This window comes from Tamandua tetradactyla, chromosome 9 (assembly GCF_023851605.1).
Source record: "Tamandua tetradactyla isolate mTamTet1 chromosome 9, mTamTet1.pri, whole genome shotgun sequence".
Lineage (NCBI taxonomy): Eukaryota > Metazoa > Chordata > Mammalia > Pilosa > Myrmecophagidae > Tamandua > Tamandua tetradactyla.
This window is the reverse complement of record NC_135335.1, coordinates 60,755,464-60,780,160: the sequence shown is the minus strand read 5'-3', so window position 1 is coordinate 60,780,160 and position 24,697 is coordinate 60,755,464. Positions and strand designations below refer to the sequence as shown.

At 36.6% G+C, this 24,697-nt stretch overlaps 1 long non-coding RNA gene across 2 annotated transcripts in view; it reads right to left on the bottom strand.

The window, feature by feature from the left end:
• The window catches only part of LOC143646121 (uncharacterized), a 40,199-nt gene extending 16,923 nt beyond the window's left edge, over positions 1 to 23,276 (bottom strand). For both annotated transcript variants that reach the window (XR_013157302.1, XR_013157301.1), the window contains exon 1: positions 23,142 to 23,276. This is a non-coding gene — a long non-coding RNA (uncharacterized LOC143646121). The remainder of the gene's footprint in view (positions 1 to 23,141) is intronic.
• Between the last annotated feature and the right edge of the window lie 1,421 nt (positions 23,277 to 24,697).

The following is a 24,697-nucleotide window of genomic DNA, read 5'->3' as shown; positions in this document are numbered from 1 at the left end:
CTGCAGTTGCTAGCCAGCCACAATCTTATTTTCTTATAGTTTTCCTCAAAAGCCCCTTTTATATGACTCTCCCTCATAGCATTTCTGTTACTTTGGGGCTATATTCTAAAAACTTAAATAATTCATCTAATCTATTATTCCTGGTTTCCCTCACATACTAAAACTTTCATGAATAATAAACTTATCTATTTGAGTTAAAACTAGGAAATGCGGGAGAAGATGGCAGCTTAGTAAGGTGCGCGCATCTTAGTTCCTCCTCCAGAACAACTACTAAATAACTAGAAACAGTACAGAACAGCTCCCGGAGCCACGACAGAGACCGGACACACAGTGTACCCCAGTCTGGAACGGATGGACAAGCTATGAGACTCCCGGTGCGGTAAGGTGCCCGAGTGGCGCGCGCTTCCCCGGGCCGCGGTGGCTGGCAGCCGACGCCCCTCCCTCCCTCCTTCCCAGTCTGGCTGAGAGAATCGGAGAGGCGAGTTCCCCAAGCCACGGTGGCTGGCGGCTGGTGCCCCTCCCTCACGGGCAGCTTCCCGGGCTGGCTGGGAGCCTCGGATCAGCGGTTCCCCAAGCCGCGGCGGCCAGCAACCCTCCCCCATGCTCAGCTTCCCAGGCCAGCTGGGAGCCTCGGATCGGTGGTTCCCCAAGCCACAGTGGCCGGCAACCGAAGCCCCTCCCACACACATGGCTTCCTGGGCCAGCTGGGAGCCTCGGATCAGAGGTTCCCCAAGCCACGGCGGCCGGCGACCGAAGCCCCTCCCACACACGCGGCTTCCCGGGCCGGCTGGGAGCTTTGGATCAGCAGTTCCCCAAGCCGCGGCGGCCAGCGCCCCTCCCCAACAGGCGACTTCCCAGAGGGAAAGGAAAGAGTCTCCAACAGTAGTAGAGACTGAGTCCAACCTAACACCAATAGTGGCATTAATGAACACCTTCCGACTACTGAAAATAGGCCCTCAGCTCAGGCGAAACTGATCAAGGCGGAAGTCGCCTATTGGGCTAACTGAAGAAGAGGAAAGGGGGTGAAACAGAGCCTTCTGTGGCTGTTTCTACGGAGGCTTGGTTGCCTCTGGGCTCAGCACTGGGATTACAAAGGTTGCAACTGCCCCGAATGCAGAAACAGGCTGCTTTCAGGGCTCTCTACCACCTGAACCTTCCCTGCAGGAGGGTGAAACGCAACTCAGGTGGAAACCCTCTCTCAAGGAATTCAGATCCCAGGACTTCACAATTTGAAGCCACTAAAACCAACCTACAACTTTCCTCTGTCTCCACCACACACCGAGCAGTGAGAGTCTTCCAAAGGTAAAGGAGCCACAACATCTTTTGCTGGTGGGACCCGCAGACAGACAGGCACCACATACTGGGCAGGATAAGAAAAACAGAGCCCAGAGACTCCACAGGAAAGTCTTTCAAACTGCTGGGTCCCACACTCAGGGAAATCTGATTAAATGCCCAGATGCCAGCAAAAAATAACAAATCACACCAGGAAAATTGAAGATATGGCCCAGTCAAAGGAACAAACCAATAGCTCAAATGAGATACAGGAGCTGAGACAACTAATTCTGAATATACAAACAGAAATGGAAAACCTTTTCAAAAACCAAATCAATGAATTGAGGGAGGACATGAAGAAGGCAAGGAATGAACAAAAAGAAGAACTGGAAAGTCTGAAAAAACAAATCACAGAACTTATGGGAATGAAAGATACAGTCGAAGAGATGAAAAAAACAATGGAAACCTACAATGGTAGATTTCAAGAGACAGAGGTTAGAATTAGTGAACTGGAGGATGGAACATCTGAAATACAAAAAGAAGCAGAAACTATAGGGAAAAGAATGGAAAATTTTGAGCAGGGTCTCAGGGAATTGAATGATAATATGAAGCACCGAAATATACGTGTTGTGGGTGTCCCAGAAGGAGAAGAGAAGGGAAAAGGAGGAGAAAAACTAATGGAAGAAATTTTCACTGAAAATTTCCTAACTATTATGAAAGACCTAAAATTACAGATCCAAGAAGTGCAGCATATCCCAAAGAGAATAGATCCAAATACGCGTTCCCCAAGACACTTACTAGTTAGAATGTCAGAGGTCAAAGAGAAAGAGAGGATCTTGAAAGCAGCAAGAGAAAAACAATCCATCACATAAAAGAGAAACCCAATAAGACTGTGTAGATTTCTCAGCAGAAACCATGGAAGCAAGAAGACAGTGGGATGATATATTTAAAATAATAAAAGAGAAAAACTGCCAACCAAGACTTCTATATCCAGCAAAATTGTCCTTCAAAAATGAGGGAGAAATTAAAACATTTTCAGACAAAAAGTCACTGAGAGAATTTGTGACCAAGAGACCAGCTCTGCAAGAAATACTAAAGGGAGCACTAGAGTCAGATACGAAAAGACAGAAGAGAGAAGTATGGAGAAGAGTGCAGAAAGAAGGAAAATCAAATATGATATATATAATACAAAAGGCAAAATGGTAGAAAAAAGTATTACCCAAACAGTAATAACACTAAATGTTAATGGACTGAATTCCCTAATCAAAAGACATAGACTGGCAGAATGGATTAAAAAACAGGATCCTTCTATAGCTGTCTACAGGAAACACATCTTAGACCCAAAGATAAACATAGGTTGAAAGTGAAAGGTTGGGAAAAGATATTTCATGCAAATAACAACCAGAAAAGAGCAGAAGTAGCTATACTAATATCCAACAAATTAGACTTCAAATGTAAAACAGTTAAAAGAGACAAAGAAGGATACTATCTACTAATAAAAGGAACAATTAAACAAGAAGACATAACAATCATAAATATTATGCACTGAATCAGAATGCCCCAAAATACGTGAGGAATACACTGCAATTACTGAAAAGGGAAATAGACACATCTACCAAAATAGTTGGAGACTTCAATTCACCACTCTCATCAATGGACAGAACATCTAGACAGAGGATCAATAAAGAAACAGAGAATTTGAATATTACAATAAATGAGCTAGACTTAACAGACATTTATAGGACATTACACCCCACAACAGCAGGATACACCTTTTTCTCAAGTGCTCATGGATCATTCTCAAAGATAGACCATATGCTGGGTCACAAAGCAAGTCTCAACAAATTTAAAAAGATTGAAATCATACACAACACTTTCTCAGATCATAAAGGAGTGAAGTTGGAAATCAATAATAGGCAGAGTGCCAGAAAACTCACAAATACATGGAGGCTCAACAACACACTCTTAAACAACCAGTGGGTCAAGGAAGAAATTATAAGAGAAATTAGTAAATATCTCGAGACGAATGAAAATGAAAACACAACATATCAAAACCTATGGGGCGCAGCAAAGGCAGTGCTAAGAGGGAAATTTATTGCCCTAAATGCCTGTATCAGAAAAGAAGAAAGGGCAAAACTTCGGGAATTAAGTGTCCACTTGGAAGAACTGGAGAAAGAACAGCAAACTAACTCCAAAGCAAGCAAAAGGAAAGAAATAACAAAGATTAGAGCAAAAATAAATGAAATTGAAAACATGAAAACAATAGAGAAAATCAATAAGGCCAGAAGTTGGTTCTATGAGAAAATCAATAAGATTGATGGGCTCTTAGCAAGATTGACAAAAAGAAGAAGAGAGAGGACGCAAACAAATAAGATCAGAAATGGAAGGGGAGATATAATCACTGACCTCACAGAAATAAAGGAGGTAATAACAGGATACTATGAACAACTTTACGCTAATAAATACAACAATGTAGATGAAATGGACGGGTTCCTGGAAAGACATGAACAACCAACTTTGACTCAAGAAGAAATAGATGACCTTAACAAACCAATCACAAGTAAAGAAATTGAATCAGTCATTCAAAAGCTTCCTGAAAAGAAAAGTCCAGGACCAGACGACTTCACATCTGAATTCTATCAAACATTCCAGAAAGAATTAGTACCAACTTTCCTCAAACTCTTCAAAAAAATTGAAGTGGAGGGAAAACTACCTAATTCATTCTATGAAGTCAACATCACCCTCATACCAAAACCAGGCAAAGATATTACAAAAAAAGAAAACTACAGACCAATCTTTCTAATGAATACAGATGCAAAAATCCTCAACAAAATTCTAGCAAATCGAATCCAACAACACATTAAAAGAATTATACATCATGACCAAGTAGGATTCATCCCAGGCATGCAAGGATGGTTCAACATAAGAAAATCAATTAATGTAATACACCATATCAACAAATCAAAGCAGAAAAATCACATGATCATCTCAATTGATGCAGAGAAGGCATTTGACAAGATTCAACATCCTTTCCTGTTGAAAACACTTCAAAGGATAGGAATACAAGGGAACTTCCTTAAAATGATAGAGGGAATATATGAAAAACCCACAGCTAATATCATCCTCAATGGGGAAAAATTGAAAAATTTCCCCCTAAGATCAGGAACAAGACAAGGATGTCCACTATCACCACTATTATTCAACATTGTGTTGGAGGTTCTAACCAGAGCAATTAGACAAGAAAAAGAAATACAAGGCATCAAAATTGGAAAGGAAGAAGTAAAACTATCACTGTTTGCAGACGATATGATACTATATGTCGAAAACCCGGAAAAATCCACAACAAAACTACTAGAGCTAATAAATGAGCACAGCAAAGTAGCAGGTTACAAGATCAACATTCAAAAATCTGTAGCATTTCTATACACTAGCAATGAACAAGCAGAGGGGGAAATCAAGAAACGAATCCCATTTACAATTGCAACTAAAAGAATAAAATACTTAGGAATAAATTTAACTAAAGAGACAAAAAACCTATATAAAGAAAACTACAAAAAACTGTTAAAAGAAATCACAGAAGACCTAAATAGATGGAAGGGCATACCGTGTTCATGGATTGGAAGACTAAATATAGTTAAGATGTCAATTCTACCTAAATTGATTTATAGATTCAATGCAATACCAATCAAAATCCCAACAACTTATTTTTCAGAAATAGAAAAACCTATAAGCAAATTTATCTGGAAGGGCAGGGTGCCCTGAATTGATAAAAACATCTTGAGGAAAAAAAACGAAGCTGGAGGTCTCGCGCTGCCTGACTTTAAGGCATATTATGAAGCCACAGTGGTCAAAACAGCATGGTACTGGCATAAAGATAGATATATTGACCAATGGAATTGAATAGATTGCTCAGATATAGACCCTCTCATCTATGGACATTTGATCTTTGATAAGGCAGTCAAGCCAACTCACCTGGGACAAAACAGTCTCTTCAATAAATGGTGCCTAGAGAACTGGATATCCATACGCAAAAGAATGAAAGAGGACCCGTATCTCACACCCTATACAAAGTTAACTCAAAATGGATCAAAGATCTAAACATTAGGTCTAAAACCATAAAACAGTTAGAGGAGAATGTTGGGAGATATCTTATGAATCTTACAATTGGAGGTGGTTTTATGGACTTTAAACCTAAAGCAAGAGCATTGAAGAAAGAAAGAAAGAAATGGGAGCTCCTCAAAATTAAACACTTTTGTGCATCAAAGAACTTCATCAAGAAAGTAGAAAGACAGCCTACACAATGGGAGAAAATATTTGGAAACGACATATCAGATAAAGGTCTAGTATCCAGAATTTATAAAGAGATTGTTCAACTCAACAACAAAAAGACAGCCAACCCAATTACAAAATGGGAAAAAGACTTGAACAGACACCTATCAGATGAGGAAATACAAATGGCCAAAAGGCACATGAAGAGATGCTCAATGTCTCTGGCCATTAGAGAAATGCAAATCAAAACCAATGAGATATCATCTCACACCCACCAGAATGGCCATTATCAGCAAAACAGAAAATGACAAGTGCTGGAGAGGATGTGGAGAAAGAGGCACACTTATCCACTGTTGGTGAGAATGTCAAATGGTGCAACCACTGTGGAAGGCAGTTTGGCGGTTCCTCAAAAAGCTGAATATAGAATTGCCATACGACCCAGCAATACCGTTGCTGGGTATCTACTCAAAGGACTTAAGGGCAAAGACACAAACGGACATTTGCACACCAATGTTTATAGCAGCGTTATTTACAATTGCAAAGAGATGGAAACAGCCAAAATCTCCATCAACAGAAGAGTGGCTAAACAAACTGTGGTATATACATACGATGGAATATTATGCAGCTTTAAGACAGGATATACTTATGAAGCATGTAATAACATGGATGGACCTAGAGAACATTATGCTGAGTGAGTCTAGCCAAAAACTAAAGGACAAATACTGTATGGTCCCACTGATGTGAACCGACATTAGAGAATAAACTTGGAATATGTCATTGGTAACAGAGTCCAGCAGGAGGTAGAAACAGGGTAAGATGATGGGCAATTGGAGCTGAAGGGATACAGACTGTGCAACAGGACTAGATACAAAAACTCAAAAATGGACAGCACAATAATACCTAATTGTAAAGTAATCATGTTAAAACACTGAATGAAGCTGCGTCTGAGCTATAGGTTTTTGTTTTGTTTTGTTTTGTTTTGTTTTGTTTTGTTTTGTTTCGTTTTTACTATTATTACTTTTATTTTTTTCTCTATATTAACATTCTATATCTTTTTCGGTTGTGTTGCTAGTTCTTCTATACCGATGCAAATGTACTAAGAAACGATGATCATGCATGTATGTGATGATGTTAAGAAGTACTGATAGCAAATGTAGAATGGTATGATTTCTAAATGCTGGGTTAATTTCATTTTTTCCGTTAATTAAACAAAAAAAAAAGAGAAGGGGTAATTGGAGCTGAAGTGATACAGACTGTGCAACAGGACTGGATATAAAAACTCAGAAATGGACAACACAATACTACCTAATTGTAATTCAATTATGTTAAAACATTGAATGAAGCTGCATGTGAGGTATAGGTTTTTTTTTCTCTCTATTATCGTTTTAATTCTTATTCTGTTGTCTTTTTATTTCTTTTTCTAAATCGATGCAACTGTACTAAGAAATGATGAATATGCAACTATGTGATGATATTAAGAATTACTGATTGTACATGTAGAATGGAATGGTTTCTAAATGTTTTGTTAATTTTTTTAATTAATAAAAAAAAAGCATTTTGGCATGCGGGAGAACAAATGAATGTCAGCATTGCAAGGTGATGAAAATGGGTGATATACAGGAAAAAGAACAATCAATGCAAGCTAGGGTCTACAGTCAACAGTAACATTGTAATATGTTTCCACTGAATATAACAGAGACATTATGCCAAAACTGAGTGTCAACATGTGGGGGTATGGATTTTTTGCAGAAGAAAAGGAAATGTCTTCATATATATTATGGTGGTAAAGGCATGTTTACTTAGGCTGGATTGTATGCTGTGAGAATAAAACTGTTTAAAAATGAACAGAGAGAAACAAGTACCAGAGAAAATGTGGAGAAAGAGATGAAGCTATTCACTGTTGGTAGGGAAACAGAGAGTAACAAGCCCTTGGAGGGCAGTGTGGTGGTTCCACAGGAGGCTGGGAGTGGGCCTGCCTTGGGATCTTGCCACCCTGTTACTAGGTGTATGCCTGGAGGAACTGAGAGTGGGGACAGGAATGGACATTTACACACTGGTGTTTTTGATGGCAGTGTTTTGAGATTCGCAATGGATGGAGGTGGCCTAATGATACAAAGAGTGAGGGAAGGAAGAGGGAACTGTGGGGTTTACATACAACAGACTATTGAGCAGCTACAAGAAGGAATGAAGTTGTGAGGCATGCAACTAGGTGAATGAAGCTTAAGGACAGTATGTTGAATGAAACAGCAAAAACTAAAGAAAAATTAACATGCCTCACTTAGGTACTAACTACAATATGCAAACTCGGGAAGTTGGAGTTGAGAGTATGGGTTATCAGGTCGGGGTCTATCATAAAGTGTCCTGGATTGCAGGCCCTTACAGCAGTCACATATGTTCAGCGGTTGTAACTGCTAGTTCTAAGTTCTGAGATGCTGAATTGTTTGTGTATAACGCGGTTGTTTCCAGAAATTTCGGGTATTTATGTGACACCTGAGACTCAGAATTAGAGCTCTGAAACTAGGAAAGTCAGCATTACCCCATATAGAACTGTTAAAATTTTTTTGAAAAAGTGATTAGACTTCTAATAGAGAAATGAAGGATTCTGATCTGGACGGAACTAAAGTACAGCAGAATACAAGGTAAAGGATGGTATTGTCCATATTTTAAAACTCAAAGTCTGTGTGAGACCAAAGGGAGACATATTTAGTTGGTGTAAAATTTAAACTTTGGATAGTGCATTACCTAATTTAACTTGTATGGTCAGTTTAGTTGAATACCATGAGTACCTGGAATCTTGAATAGGGCATGAAATCTTGCTAGTTTGTCCAGGTTACTGTGATGCCCCGATATATCACAGCGTAATTTGGGCAGTGAATAAGGAAGTATTTGCAAAGTCCTCTTGGGGGACTGGGGAGAAAGGAGGAAATATTCAACTTTCCCATTTGAAGAATTTCTGTTAGTCTAGCAAGCAATGGGGACAACCAATTAAGTGGGCTGAGCCCTAGGTCTTGGGATTTGCCAATAATGAAAATTATTCCTGCAAAGAGAAGATAAGCCCACTTTTAATTATGCCTAAGAATCAGCCCCAGGAAACTTCTTTTGTTGCACAGATGTGGCCTCTCTAAGCCAACTCAGCAGGTGAATTCACTGCCCTCCCTCCCACAAGGGACATGACTCCCAGGGCTGTAAATCTCCCTGGCAATGTGGAACTTCCAGGATGAGCCAGGACCTGGCATATGGGATTGAGAAAGCCTTCTTGACCTAAAAGGTGAAGAGAGAAATGAGACAAAATAAAATCTCAGTGGTTGAGAGATTTTAAGAAGAATCAATAGGTTACCCTGGAAGTTATTCCTATGCAGTATATCGATTACCCTTTTTTAGTTTATGGTGTATTAGAGTGGCTCTAGGGAAGTACCTGAAACTATTGAGCTGTGTTCCAATAGCCTTGAAGATGATTGTATAATGATATAGCTTTTGTAATATGACCACGTAATTGTGAAATCCTTGTGTCTGATGCTCTTTTTATCCAGGGTATGGAGAGATGAGTTTAAAAATAAGGATTAAAAATAAATAAATAATAGGGGAAGGAATAAAGGGTAATTGTTTGGGTAGATTGAAATACTAGTGATCAATGGGAGGGTTAAGAGGTATGAGATGTATGAATTTTTTCTTTATTCTTTTCATTTCTTTTTCTGTAGTGATGTAAATGTTGTAAAAATGGTCGTGGTGATGAATACACAACTGTGTGATGATATTGTTAGCCATTGATGGAATATTATGTATGGATTGTGTGTGTATGTGAAGATTTCTCAATAAAAATATTTTTAAATAAGCCTTTATTATATTTTCATTTTCAGAGAAATATTCATTTAAAAATATTATTTTAAATAAAAATATTTTAAATAATTTTAAATAAAAATAAAATATTTTCTTTTAAAATATCTTCCATCTGCTTTAACTTTGCATTTCTCCTTTTAGTTTCTAGCAGTTACATTCTGATATTCCTCGAAGTGAATTTTGTAGTATCAGTTAAATTTGGGTTTTAAATTGCTTCTTGATTTTGGTGGTTTTGTCTCCTGTCTATTTTGAAAATTTATTAGTAAACATGTCATCAAATATTGTTTCTATCATATTGCCTCTCAATTCTGATTTTAACACTTCAGTTTACATGCATGTTAGAACTTTCCCTATATTTCATGTATCTCTTATGCTCTTTTTGAAGTTTTGCATTTATTCGCTATCTGTGCTTCAGCCTGGGATATATTCTTTTGACCTAACCTCCAGGACAGTAATTCTTTCTTAGTAGGTCCAGTCCATTGTGAAATGCATACATTGACTTCCTAATTTCAGAAATTGTAGCTTTCAGTTCTGTATTTTAAATTTAAATCAATAGGTTACAAGTTTATGCTGAATTACTTAAGACTTCTTAAATATCTTAATTATATTGTTTAAAAATCATGTCAATTACATTATCTAGAACTTCTGCAGTTGTATTTCTATTTTATGTTGCTTATTCCTGATTTTTTATCAGGAGTCAAAACTTGTATTTTCATAGTCTGGTCATTTCTTTATTCATTTTTTTAATGTTCTATATGAAACATCATAGAGGAAATTTGAAGCTCTTTATGACATTCTGTTCCTACAAAGGATTCTCTTTGGCTCACTTAATCCATTCAGGGATGAAAATAATTTAGGCTTTGAGTATCAATGCTAGTGAAGTCCATATTTGGTTCCTAACTGAAAGCCTGGAATGTTTGCCAGAATGGCTCAAATTCTCAGCTTTTTTGATTGCCAAGTATTTCAAAAGGAAAAGCAATGCCCGGCTACCGTAGTCTTCTTCTCTTGACCAGTTATTCTCCTAGTGGCCTTTGTCATTCTCAATACCTTGAAATAGCTTTTCCCCATTTTGTTCTGCTCTAATTATTGATTTTAGGAGTGTTGTTAAGAAAAATTCTGTCTTCCACTGTCAGAAGTGGAACTGTTACATTATTATTTTCATTATCTGAATATTAACTACAGTGTGAATATACCACAATTTTTTCCATTTTCTACTGTTGGAGCACATGGCTTCTTATCCATTTGGATAAGAAACTACTAGAAATTCTGTTGCAGAAAAATCAATTCCAATATACCATTATTTTTAAACTACAGGATAAATTCTCATAAGTATTTTCAGTAAGCCATTGAATTTTTATCTGCAAAGTATGAAAGTACACTATTCTCTTTACCCCAACCAGCTGTGTTTGCTATTTTTCTTTAATTATTAATCTGATGGGTATAAAGTGACATGATAACATTAATTCAATTTGAATTTTCATAAATACCAGAGTATCTTTTCAAATATTTATTGTCTACTTTAATTTGTTTTTTTTCGAAACTGCCTATTCATATCTTTTACCTATCCTTTGCTGATTTGCTTTTTTGGTTGTTACTCAAATTGTTCAAAATCTTTCTGAATTCTAGCCCTTAAACTGCTATCAGGAAGTTCTAAAAATATCTTCTCAATCTATCTGTATCATAGTTTCATTGATTTTGTTTATGGAATATGTATCCAATAAACTGTTTACATCAACTTGATTTCATATATTAGATTACACATTTCTTTTTCTTTTTTCTTTTGCATGGCAGTACTGGGAAACAAACCCTGGTCTCCGGCATGGCAGGCGAGAACTCTGCCTCCTAAGCGACCATAAACCTATGCATTTATTTTTGTAATTAATAAATTTCAATAATCCTTAAACTAAAATATATTTTTGTAATTTTTCAGCTGAGATTTGTATAATCCTATATACTACTTTTGTTTTTCATTCATTTGGACTTAGATTTTGATATCATATAAGTGCTGGTTTGAAAGTATTATGTACCCCAGAAAAACCATGTCCTCTAATCCTGATTCAATATTGTAAGGTGGAAACGTTGATTAGACTGTTTCCATGGCAATGTGACTCTCCAAATTATGGGTAATCTTTTGATTAGATTACTTCCATGGAGATGTGATGCACCAATTGTGGGTGTGGCTTTTTTATTAGATAGAGATGTGACTCCACCCATTCAAGGTGGGTCTTGATTTGTTTACTGGAGTCCTTTAAAAGGGGAAACATTTTAGAGAAGCATCAGAACCAAAAGAGATGAAGACATTTGGAGATGCTTGGAGTGCCAAAAGAAAGAGCAGACACCTAGACACAGATGTTTGGTAATGCAGAGCCCAACAGACATCACCACGTGCCTTCTCATGAGATGTTAAACAGACCAGAATGCAGAGCTGTGCTCTAGAGGAGCTAAATGAAGGCCCACAGATGCTTAAAGGGGAAAACACTGGAATCAGAAGCTGGAAGCAACAGAACTGGGAACGAAGACCAGCAGACACCAGCTATATGGCTTCTCATGTGACAAACAATGGTCTGTCTTGAGTCAAGGTATCTTTTCTTGGATGCCTTGGTTTGGACATTTTTATGGCCTTAGAACTACAAATTAGTAACTTAATAAATTCCCTTTATAAATGCCAACCCATTTCTGGTATATTGCATTTCCAGTAGTGTTAGCAAACTAATAGAAATACAAATTTTTCTTCTCTGGATGGTGAGTCTTTTGTATTAGAAATATTTATCAAATAAAGTATCCTTGCTTCACTGAACTGAGCTAAATTATTTGGCATATATTAAATCTATATAGATTGGAATGCATACACCCTCACACCATTCTATATATTAGACAGAATTAATTTATATGGTAAGTTTACATAAGCTCTAAGAAACGCAATTCGAACAGGATTCTATACAGAGATAAATAATAATTCAAGTATAAGAATAAAATAAATGCTTTTCAACACATTCAAGTTCTAAAAATTTCTCTCATTGCTTCTAAAAGAACTTCTCTAGTTTGCAACTCCAGCAAGAAGGAAATAACACCAATTTGATGAATTCAGATGCAACAAGCAAAGGTGTGCAATTAAGTGATTATGCAAGGCTGTTAATTCTTGTAGGAATGGTTTCTGGAAATTATAATCTAGGATTAAACTCATTAAATTCATATGACATCAAAACAGAAAAAAAAGAGGGGCAGGGGTCTAAACACTATAAAGATGTAACTTGGATTAGTATTTTTACCTCATTCAGTGGGCAGCTATGTTGAGTAAATCTGAGACATAATTTTTAAATGTGACATATACGTGTGTCTTAAAATACTGCACATTTGTATGTGAGGAAGTAAAGGAAGATAATAGATGGATTATTCACTAAACAGGGTTTAAACAAGAAATCTTATATCTTGGAAAATACATTAAAGAACTTCAGAAATTTAATATATCTCAAAATTCCAAAGATTATTTTCAGGTAGATTAAAGGTCTACATGTATAAGTAGATCCTAGAAAAAATAAGATTAGATTCTAGAGAAATGTTTTTGATTACTGGTTATAGGATGTTAATGTAAACATGGAAATCAACTATTTATTAATGTTTAAATTAAAGCTGAGCTACAAGAATTATAGAAATTGAAAGATGATTGAAAGAGTAAAATAGAGATACATACTACAGAAAAAAATAATGAACATTCTCAATAATTTACAAATCAATCAGAGATGGAGAGAGGTAAACTACTCAATAGGAAAAATTAGTCAAAGGCTTTCATTAAGCAATTCACAGAAAAAACAAATAAGGCAATGACTAATAAAAATAGAAAGTGATTCCCACCATTATTAGTATTTAGAGTAATATAAAATAACAAGAACAAGGTGGCAAGTCCTAAACATAATATTGTCAAGTATTAACATTCGGATAATATCAAGTATTTGTCAGAAGTTAATAAATAAATATTAACAGACACTGCAGGACATCACACCATAAAGGAAAATAACTATTTTAGAAGCCAATTTACAGTATATGAAATTAAACATCACTTAAGTTGTGACAAAGTGAAGTTTACTTTCAGAAATCAATCTCAGGCAAAAGCTTATACATGTACCTAAGGAAGCAACATGCAGGGTTCTTAAGACAGCTTCATAGGAGAAAGTGAAAACAACCCATAAAAAAGAGAATGTCTAAGTACACTACTAATAACAATATTGTGAAGTATTTGACCAACATTTTAAAAGAATATATTGTCAAATGTGTATGTAAAGGGGGGAAGGAATTGAGAGGGGAGTGAAAACAGATTGCAAAGAGTATGATACTATATCCCTAGTAAAGGAATAACCACATATATTAAACTATCCTATAAGTTTGTGAAAGCTACAGAATAGATAGAAGAACCTCTGGGCAACCACTCATCACAACTATGACTGGAATGGATGGTGTTGATCAATGGGTATGAAATCTACATCTAAATTTTCAAGATTTTTCTAAGTAGAGTTAATTCATTTTTTTTCTGAAAAATAATATAATTCAAATATTAAATAACAGAATGCTTAACTAATACTCATAATAGAAAATATTTTGAAGTCTTTCTATTTTTCTGCCTTTTTTTCTATTTACTTTAGAAGATGTACTCTATTTCAAAACAACCTCATTGACTCACAACTATCATTATTCCCCATTGTACAGTTAAAGAAATGGAGGCAGCATCAGGTTAAATAATTGCCCAAGGTCAAAGACTGGGACATGTCAGAGCCCAGATTCCAAATTAGACTGTCTGGAGCCATAATTTTACTCTTAACCACTGGAGTTTTCTGTATGACTATCTAACTTTTCAGACTGCTAAGACAGATACCAATGGGTTGGCTTAACAACAGGAATTAATTGGCTCACAGCTTCAGAGCCTTAGAAGGCTCCTTTCCTCCCTGGGCAGGTAGTGTTCTAGTGGACTGCCAATCCATGGGTTCCTTGGCTTTTCTATCACAGGGCAATGTCCTCTCCTCTCGCTTTCAGGTTCCAATGACTTCTACCTTCTGGCTCCTCTCCAAGGCTTCCTTTGTATAATGCCTCCCATAATAGAAGTAACAACCATCCTTATTAAATTGGTCACATCTTAACTTAAAAAAAAACCTCCACAAGATCCTATTTACAATGGGTTCACACCCTCAGAGATGGTGTTAAAAATATGTTTTTTTTCTGGGATACAGAAATGAATATACCATAATGACACACAAAATAACACTTTGGTATGGAGAGCCATCAAGCTTAATACATTTTAACAAATTAAGAGAGGTTTGCAACCACCAATTATTATAGAATAATAAATAGCTTAACATTGAAGGAGAGCAATTCTACAGGTGCACATTCTCAGCTGAGTTGATGAATACTATGGAACACGTTTATTGGCATAACACAGTTATTCAGTTAAATTGGGCAGACATTTTCACTTACTATGAGTTTCTAATTTATAAAAATAAACATTTTACATCCAGTCTTCATGAAACTTGAATTATGATAGATATTCCATATGCATATACTCAGCAATTAGCAATCAATATTTAATATTTTGAAGTTATCCCAATAATTCAACACTGACCTAGTATTTGGAATAATCATCGTTAACAAAAACAGGTTTCTAGAAAAGTATTGCAAAACTTCAATTTTGATTGAATTAACCAATTGTAATTTGTTAAAGGAATTTTCTTTGTGTGATGGAATCCACCAAACATCACATTCTCTACATGTGAACTGCGAATCAATTACATCAGGCAATTCATAGTCTGGTGCACAAATCACTTGCAAGTAAACATATAAAGACTTTGTGTAAGTGATCAAATATGATAAGCAGTGCAATTTTCCTTCTCGGGCATAGCAATGACTGACCATGAGCTTGCCTCCAGGGTTCTTCCAGATACTAAAGCAGTTTTCTAGGACCCCTGGGACTATGTGGTGATGCAAACAATTGGCAACGAATAGCAGGAAATTAATGGCTCCTGATCTACTTCTTATAGCACTAGGACTAATTAAGTTAGAGACTCTGTGCACTTTGAAATATTAATCAAAGAGCATGAAATAATTTAGACTATATTGGCACTGCTACAATGTTAATATTTATGTGAAAAATTATTCTCTCTGCCTCATTAATGCAAATAAAGATTTCAGAGGCTTCAGCATCTTCTCTCTTGGAAACATACACCAGAGATGTAAAATATGGTAACTCGAGTTTTCTCCAAGGGCAATAGTCACCTGAAAAATTCAAAGGCTGCTATACATAGATCATCCTTAAACTTAAAGAAAAATATTTCAAACTTAGATCTCAAACTAGTCATTTTGGCATTTCCAATCCATGGCATCTCTCAGATAATTCACTGATATAAATAAAGCTTTTCAACACTGGAGCTAACACCTATAAATACATTAGCAATAATTAAATTTGTGGCATATATTCTTTAAACATGTTATATATTCTTATGTCATTGTCTGCACAAAGTATTTTCAGTTTTCAATACATTAACTTGGGCATGCAAATAGTATTCTAGAGTTTATTTAAACTTAAAAAAACACTAAATATATACAAGAAATATTAAATTGTCTAGAATACAAAACTTTGTAAGCAGGAACCGTCCAAATGCTCAGACTAAAAATATCTGAAATATGCTGTATGATCTTAGAGTTCTTGAGAATTCTATGAATATGCTCATGTTCAGAGATTTACAAATAGGCAGAAATGAAATGATGAATTACACGTTGCACTTTTAAATAATGATAATTTTAATAAAAATGCTAACACAAATGGAATTTTTACATGAATAATCATTGCAAACCATTTTATAGCATTCTATTATAGTGATGTGTTTGCTTTTTAGATTTCTAGTCAGATAAGGTCACATTTAATTTTTTGGAAGTGAAATGACTGCTCAAAAATAAGTAAGGCCTAGAAAGATGATTTTGGACTTTTATGTGATTGTGTGTACTTTTTTTTTTTTTGCATGGGCAGGCACTGGGAACCGAATCTGGGTCTCTGGCATGGCAGGTGAGAACTCTGCCCCTGAATCATCATCGCACTGCCTGATTGTGCTTACTTTTATAGAAAAGAATCTCACTACCTTAGATGAAGACCTAGTAATGGAAAGGCACAAGTCCTATGTTAATAATTCAGTGGTTGCATAGACATTCTGCAAAATTTTTAACAGAAGGATTAATTATTCTTAAATAAGACTTAGAACACCAAACTATTTCTTTGAATCTGCTAGGAACTACTGTGTGCATGAGGGTGTGAGGCAGAAGAATTTATATTTTATAAAATTATAAAAAATTATAAAGTTATAAAAAAAGTGAATGTTTTTGAAAAGATCACTATAGGTGCCATCAAGTTAAGAGGAGATCCTGCTGACTCAGGATGGGCTGTAATCCAATATGCCTGGTGTCTTCCTAAGAAGACAAGAAGATGCAAACACGTAGTGGAGAAGGCCATCGGGAGGAAGAGGACGGACGCTAGAGTTATGCAGCAACAGAGCCACAGAACGCCAAAGATCGCTGGGCATCACCAGGAGAGAGAAAGAGACAAGAAAGGGTCTCCACCACAGAGAACACGGACCTGCCTACATGCTGACTTCAGACTTCGAGTCTCCAGAATTGCGAGAGAATAAATTTCTATTATTTTAAGCTGCCAAGTTTGTGGTGATTCGTTATGGCAATCCTAGAAAGTAAGACCCTACTCAACTTAAAAAGTAATTAGGATTTCCTCTAACAGTGATTACCGTAGTTGATGTGTGGATAGATAATGCACTGTAAGGAAGCAAAAGGAGGCGCTCAGAGCCCAGTTAGGAGTCTTCTGCATTAATATATAATCCAGAGAGGTCAACTTGGAGTAGGATGATAAAGAGGCCCAGAAAGTGAGAACAATTGAAACACGTTTAGGAAGAAAAACCAACAGAATCAACAGAAATGAATGACCATTGAGGGGGGTGAAGGGTCAATAATGTCTTCTAGGTTCCTGACTTGTGCAACCAAATAGGCAGTGGTTTAATTCACTGAGATAAAGAGCACTGGAAACTGGGATCACCAACCATTAGTAAAGGTGTTAACTCTCTCATATAATAAAGGAAATACAAAGCAACAGCAAAATGAGTTGTCTGATCGCCTACAAGATCCAACAAGAGCGTGTTGGTCAGGATGTATAAAAAGGGGACAATAATACAGCTGGTGAAATTATTAAAGGATAAAAACTCCCCAGGGAGCAATTTGACAACACTTAGTACAGTTAAAGGTACGAACACTCTGTGACCAAGCAATCTGGTGTTGTGTCCCAGAGAAACTCTCTCTCATATGCCTACAGACACACATGCAAGCATCTTCACTGGAGCACTGTTTGTTACAGCAAATGAGGAACCTGCACAATCCCTCCTCATTAGGGGAATTACAGAAATGACTCCATTTTTTTTAACAGTGGAATATTCTGCAGCATTAAAAAGAAATTAATTGGATCTTCATGTATTAATATAGACACATTCTCAAAATGTAATATTAAATTTAAGAATTGCAAAAGGATATACATTATCATGTTGCTTATGTACATCTTTGTGCTGGTTTGAAAGGCTGTATGTCCTCTAGAAAAGCCATGTTTTAATCTAAATCCTATTTCATAAAAGCAGAATAATCCTTATTCAATACTGTATGTTTGAAACTGTAATCAGATCATCTCCTTGGAGATATAATTTAATCAAGAGTGGATGTTAAGCTGAATTAGGTGACAACATGTCTTCACCCATCTGGGTGGGTCTTGATTAGTTTCCGAAGTCCTATAAAAGAGGAAACACTTTGAAGAATGGGAGATTCAGAGGGAGCAGAAAATGCTGAGCACCATGAAGCAGAAAGCCCATGAGCCTGTGACCTTTGGAGATGAAGAAGGAAAATGCCTCCCAGGAAGCTTCACGAAACTGGAAGCCAGGAGAGAAAGCTAGCAGATGACACCATGTTCGCCATGTGCCCTTCCAGATGGGAGAGAAGTCCTGGCTGTGTTTACCATGTGCCTTCTCACTTGAGAGAGAGAACTTGAATTTGAACTTCATTGGCCTTCTTGAACCAAGGTATCTTTCCCTGGATGCCTTAGATTGGACATTTCTATAGACTTGCCTTAATTGGGATATTTTCTTGGCCTTAGAACTATAAACTAGCAACTTATCAAATTCCCCTTTTTAGAAGTCACTCCATTCCTGGTATATTGCATTCCAGCAGCTAGCAAACTAGAACAGTCTTAAAATCACAAAACAATACAATATATTGTTAACAATAATACAAATTACAGAATGATACTTGTAAATATCTGCACCAGTATTTATATAGTAATTAATATGAGGAAAAAGAAAAAGGCAAGGGAGCTTAACATTTGCAATAGGACACATAAAAATAATTGCAAACTGATCATTCTGGTCGGTGAAATTGTGAGTGAATTTTATTTTCTTCATTATACTTTTCTATGCTTTGGGCATTTTAGTGATCAGTAAATTTAATAATTAATAAAAGTATTCACTATAATCAATTTAAAGCTTTTTTATTAGATCATAACTGCCATTCCTTACTACACTCAATTCATTTGAATATGGTGTTTTCCAAAATGAAATACATATATTGTTTCAAGAAACACCCATACCCATGGCAGCAGTATATTTCTATGCCGTGATCACATGCCTTTATAACTGTTCTGTAGCTGTATGCTGATAAGGAATTATAGAATCAGAGTCCCATGTATTCCTGTTCACTTTGACCAGTTCTTGAGACACAGCCACAAAGAGTAGTTATCTTAACATTAGTCAAATCTGCATTGTGCTGTGTCTTAGTTATCATAGGGCTGCCATCACAAAACATCACAATTGGGTGGCTTAAAACAATAGAACTTTATTGTCTCACAGTTCTGGAGGCAAGATGTCTAAAATCAAGGGTCATGTGCCCTCTGAAAGGCATAAGAATGAATCCCTCTTTTCCTCTTCTTAGCTTCTGCTGGATTCCTGGCCATCCTTGGCATTCACCAACTTGTAGCTGCAGCACTTCATTCTCTGCCTCCACCATCGCATGGCTGTCTCTTCTGTGTTTGTTTCCTCTTTTCAGGAAGACATCAGTCATGTTGGATTAGGGCCTGCCCTAGTGTTGTTTGGCCTTATCTTATCACATCTTCAAAGTCACAATCTCCAAATGCGGTCACCTTCACAGGATTGGGGTTTAGGACTTAAACATATCTTTTGGCAGGACACAATTCAATGCATGACGTACTGTTGTATTATAGTTTAGAAATTAAAAGACAAAAAGCTGAACTTGCCCAAAGTCAGAATAAAAGTCAAATTTTGTAATGTCTTAGACACTTAGAAATAAATGCCTGGAGACACACCTGCTTACAGAGCTTGGCTTTGACCCTCACCCCCTGTGTGACTTTGGACAAGACAATTAGCCTTGGAAAAATGACATTTCCTCAATAAAAGCTCTAACAGTGTCTCTGCAGTGTCTATATATTTCACATGCTTTTTCTAATTTAGTTCCTAAACAACTCTGAGAGGAGTTATTATCACCACCATTTGATACACAAGCCATAGTATGTCCCCAAATTGGTAAGGGGCCCATCCCACATTTCAGCCCAGTTTGATCACCTGCCTCCCAGTCTCATGATCAAGGACACTGCATTTAATCTGTTGAATACATTAACATATGTAAGCTTTGTGCAAGGAAAGCAAAAGGATTTTTCTGAAAATAAGAGTTTTAAAACATTACAATTATTAGCTTAATGATATTAACAAGTCTGTTACATCTGACATGAACTATTGAGAGTCAGGAATGCTCAGCCAGATCATAGGTAACAGAGGTAGTCTGCAGTTAGACAGGAATCTTGGCTTTGCTTATGTAGGAGCTCCTAAATAAAAATAATTTTCTCCTGTCATGATTATTTATTTAGTGTAATAATCATTCTTGCTAACTTTCTCAACTTCTCCTTCACTTCTAGCTCTTTTCCTCCTATAAATGTTCTTTGGAGGTGTGGCTACTAAAGGAAATGCGCTTAAGAAGTAAAAGACTTTTATTAACTTCAAACCATTTTGCCCTATGATGAACTTGGAATCATAAAACTTCCTCTGGGTCACACTTTACAAATAGAAGGTTAAAATATGTGAATGTATAAGTACTGAAGTGTGAGTAGTGAATTTAGATCCAATTTAGATCTTAATATGTAACTATGCTGAATAGAAAATACTAGGAGAAAATCCAAATGACTAAATATGTTATATTTTTTTAATAACTGAATGCTATTTTAAGATAATCTTTGTAGGAATGTGTCTTAGTTTGCCAGGCTGATATGACAGATACAACACAGTGGGCTGGCTTAAACAAGAATTTATTGGCTCACAGTTTTAAAGGCCAGAAGTTCTAAAATTAAGGTTTGGCAAGGCTATACGTTCCTCCTTGGTGCTAGTTTGCCAAAGTCCTTCGGGTTCCCTGGCTTGTGCCTCTGCGTGCCAGTATGTGGCCATCTCTTTCTGGTCTTTTTTTTTCCTGGTCTTCTGGTTTCCACTGACTTCTGGCTCCTTTCTGTGAACAGGTGTGACTGACTGTGCTCAAATTTCTTCTGTTTGGAAAGAACTCAAGTAATATGGATTAGGGCCCACCCTGATTCATTTGTTCCTTAACTCAACTAAAAATAACATTTTCAGAAAGTCCTATTAAAAATGGGTTCACACCTGCAGGAAAGTGGATTTAGATTAAGAACATGTCTTTTGAAGGGACAGGTAATTCAATGTACCACAGGATGTATGACTTAGTACTAGTGGAATTATACCCCTTTCAAAGGAATCACCACCTTGCATTTCATATCTGTATTTCAAGAATATTTTACCTGGTTTTTATTCCAAGACTCTTTGTGAAAAAGAGATCAATAGAAATGTGTTTGGAATGAATCTTCATAATTTATGGTTTTTGATCATCTAAGCAAATGAATTCTGCTCTAGGGAAGATACAGTGTTAGAGTTCATTGTCCTAGAGAATATTGGAAATTTATGTCTCTGCACTTGCAAGTTCCTTATTGAATTTGTTTTACCCTCAGGAGCCAACTAATGTAAAATCTTCTTTGCTTGTAATAGAGGTAAGGAAGAATATTGGAGTAGAAGATTCATGATAGCATATGTACAAATATTCTTTCATTTTGCATTTGTCATTTCTTTCTTAATTCTCTTTTCTCTGCTTTCTTTTCTTTTTGCTTTGTTTTCTTTTGTTTTGTTATAAATGAAGTCCCAGTTGCCATTTTAAGTAAATTGGAGAGTTTGGAATTAAACTAAGGGAACCATCTTGACCCCAAGTTTCACCCTGCTTTCTCTGGCTTCAATAGCTCTTAGGAAGATGGAAGATCTAAGAAAAGCAAGTAAGTTTTCAGAGCTCTTGAGACTGAAATTATTTTTAGATGAGAAGTCGAGTTCTTGATGGCTCCTCTTTATACTTTGAAATTTATTCTTTAAAAATAGAATCACACTTTTTTTCACCAAACACTTTATAAGTGTTTATTTAAGAAAGACTCATAGACACTGTTCTAAGTACTTTTACCTATGAAAAGAAACATGGGTACCACAAGAGTGGAGGTAGGCCTTGTTATGTCCCAGTTTGATTGAAAATCTGAGTATCAGAGAGTTTGGGTAATTGTTCACATGATCATACAACTGGTAAAACCAAATCCAGGCAGCCTGGCCCAAGAACTCATAACTACTTCTCCATGCTGCTTCCATTGTGATGAGATAAAGGGACCAATTTCCTTGAGTTTTTAGCACATGGCACTGTCTACCATAGTGCCCTCCATGTTTCAAAAATTTTTAAATTCTATTTTTATTTGCCTTCCTTATAAAAGGCTTCCTTTTATCTACTGAGAACATGTTCATTGGTTTCCCTGTCTTTCTGGGTCACGAATACTGTCAGCCTTGCCTGCCTTCTTCCATCCTCTGTCATGGTCACATCATGGTAAATAATGAAGACTGCTCCTCTATAATGTGCTCAAAATTCATCACTTTGTATTAATCCTGCTACCTGTACTAGTTCCATTCATTTTCTTTTTCTACCACTCAAGTATCCGTTCATCGATCATAACTCACTCTTGTTTAAAGACAATTTTAAATAGCAACACTTGAGTCCACTGGCTTCAGAAGAATGATTGATTTTCCTGACAAGAGCCTGTAGTGCTTTTAGCTTCACCTTTTATTCCTAGCCTTATTGCCAATGTTGACAAGGCCAGTAAACTGTATAAAGAAGGTTTTCCTTTGAGTTCCCTTCATCCTGACCCAAACCCCATCTCCTACAGAAACACGATGCTATGAACAGGCCTTCTTTTTCCTCATCATCGCATTTGTTGGTAAATGGATCATGTGCAAGTCACAATCCATGCCATAGTTGGTGTGAACACATTTGTAAGCAGGACCTTCAAGGATATTCTTATCAGTTAAGGTGTGGACTCATTTGTGACTAGGACCTTTGAAAATCCTTTTTAGGCAAAGCCAAACCGAATCTGTGGGCCTTCATCCACATGACTAAAGGTCTTGTAAAAAAAGAAGAAATTCCAACACAGTCAGAGAAAGTCGCAGGAAGAATCCAGAAGCCAGAAGCATTTGCTGGCATCTTGATTTTGGATATTTAGCCTTCATAACACTGAAACAATAAATGTTTGTTTTTTAAGCCAAACCATTTGGTGATTTTTGTCATAGTAGCTCTGGCAAACTAAGACGCCACCTTACCTGCCAGTTGTCTGGCCCTACAAGCTGACTTTCACTTTCTAGCATGATCCCCAAGTAAACCAAGAAACAAATCTTGTGAATATATGTGAACAAAAATAAAACTTATATGACTTGCCATCCAAATAGAGCCTTCCTTCTGACATTCTCATCTCATGTCATAATGCTAAATTATTCAAGACTACAGAATTCTAAATCCTTGTTCCTTTCTTTTGATGGGTACCTAATTGCAGACTTATTAAAGCTGTACATTTTAAAATCTCACTCTCATCTATTGTATTGCCAGATATTACCATGGTTTTCTTGTGTTATAATTATGGTTTTTAACTAACTTCTTTAGGGGCCTTCTAGCCCTATCCATTCTAAGTCATTCCTTTAACATTTTAGCAAACATTTTTGGCATCTACTCTTTTATTATAGCCAAATAAAGTCCTAGTAAAGCAAAGACAAATAAACATTGTTTGTCTTCTTAGCAAAGCTTGTAACCAAATAGCTATCTATCATGGAATATATTTATCTGCAAATTGAAGGGATAAGGACCATCTTTTAGGTAGAAAGATGATGTATGAAAGATACAAAAGAAGCAGCCAAACATTGGGACAGAGGGGGTATACACACACACACACACACACACACATATATATATATATATATATATATATACCTTCCTGAAACATGGATTTGATTACTATATCCCCCTATTTAAAAAGTTAGGGAGTCCTCATTTTCACTGGAAATAAACAAAGAGCATTCTTCCAAACTTTAGCGGCTCAATTTTTACAATTCTCTTAAGCATACCACACCATGTGACACAAGATACTCTAATTAGATTCTTTTCTCATTCTGGAATGCTCCTCAGCTCCCCCCCGCCCTGATCTTTTGAACATCATCTTCCTACCTAAAAGTGGTCCTTATCCCTCCAAACTGCAGTGATCTCCATCCTCTTCTGGATTCTCAGAATATTTTATCTCTTTCATAAGACTCTTTCCTGACTAAGCTTGCATTTTACTTACTTGAGATAAGTGGAACATGTAGGGAAAGGACAGGGAAATAGCAGAAGCACCCAAGGTACAAATACTGGCTCCTTGGAATTACTCAGAGCTTTGACGAAATCTGTTAAGCTGGGAAACACAGAGGACTGAAACCCAGCTGTGGGATCATGCATGAGAAAGCTAAGATATCCCAAGGAGCAGATGTGAGACTATTGAAGAGAGAACTTTCTTGGGTTCGGTACGATAGGGTACAAGAAGCTGGAGGAGAATGCAGGACCCCTAGGAACTGGGAACGATTGGTGGGCTAGTACCAAGAATAGAGAAGCATCTACTTAGTCCTGTGGATGGCAGCAGAAAGATCCTGAATGACATGTCAAAGAGTTCCCTGAGAGACAGATGGGAGTTTGTTCCTATAGCTACCTATTTAGTAAAGATCTTTTCTTCCTTTCACCCTTGCTCAGTCACTGGAAAGGTGAGAATGGGTAACAGCTTAGGACGATGAGAAGTGAAGGAAACCAGCAGCAGAAAAACTGAAAAGTCAACTCGACCCCTTTCCCACTGCTGGAA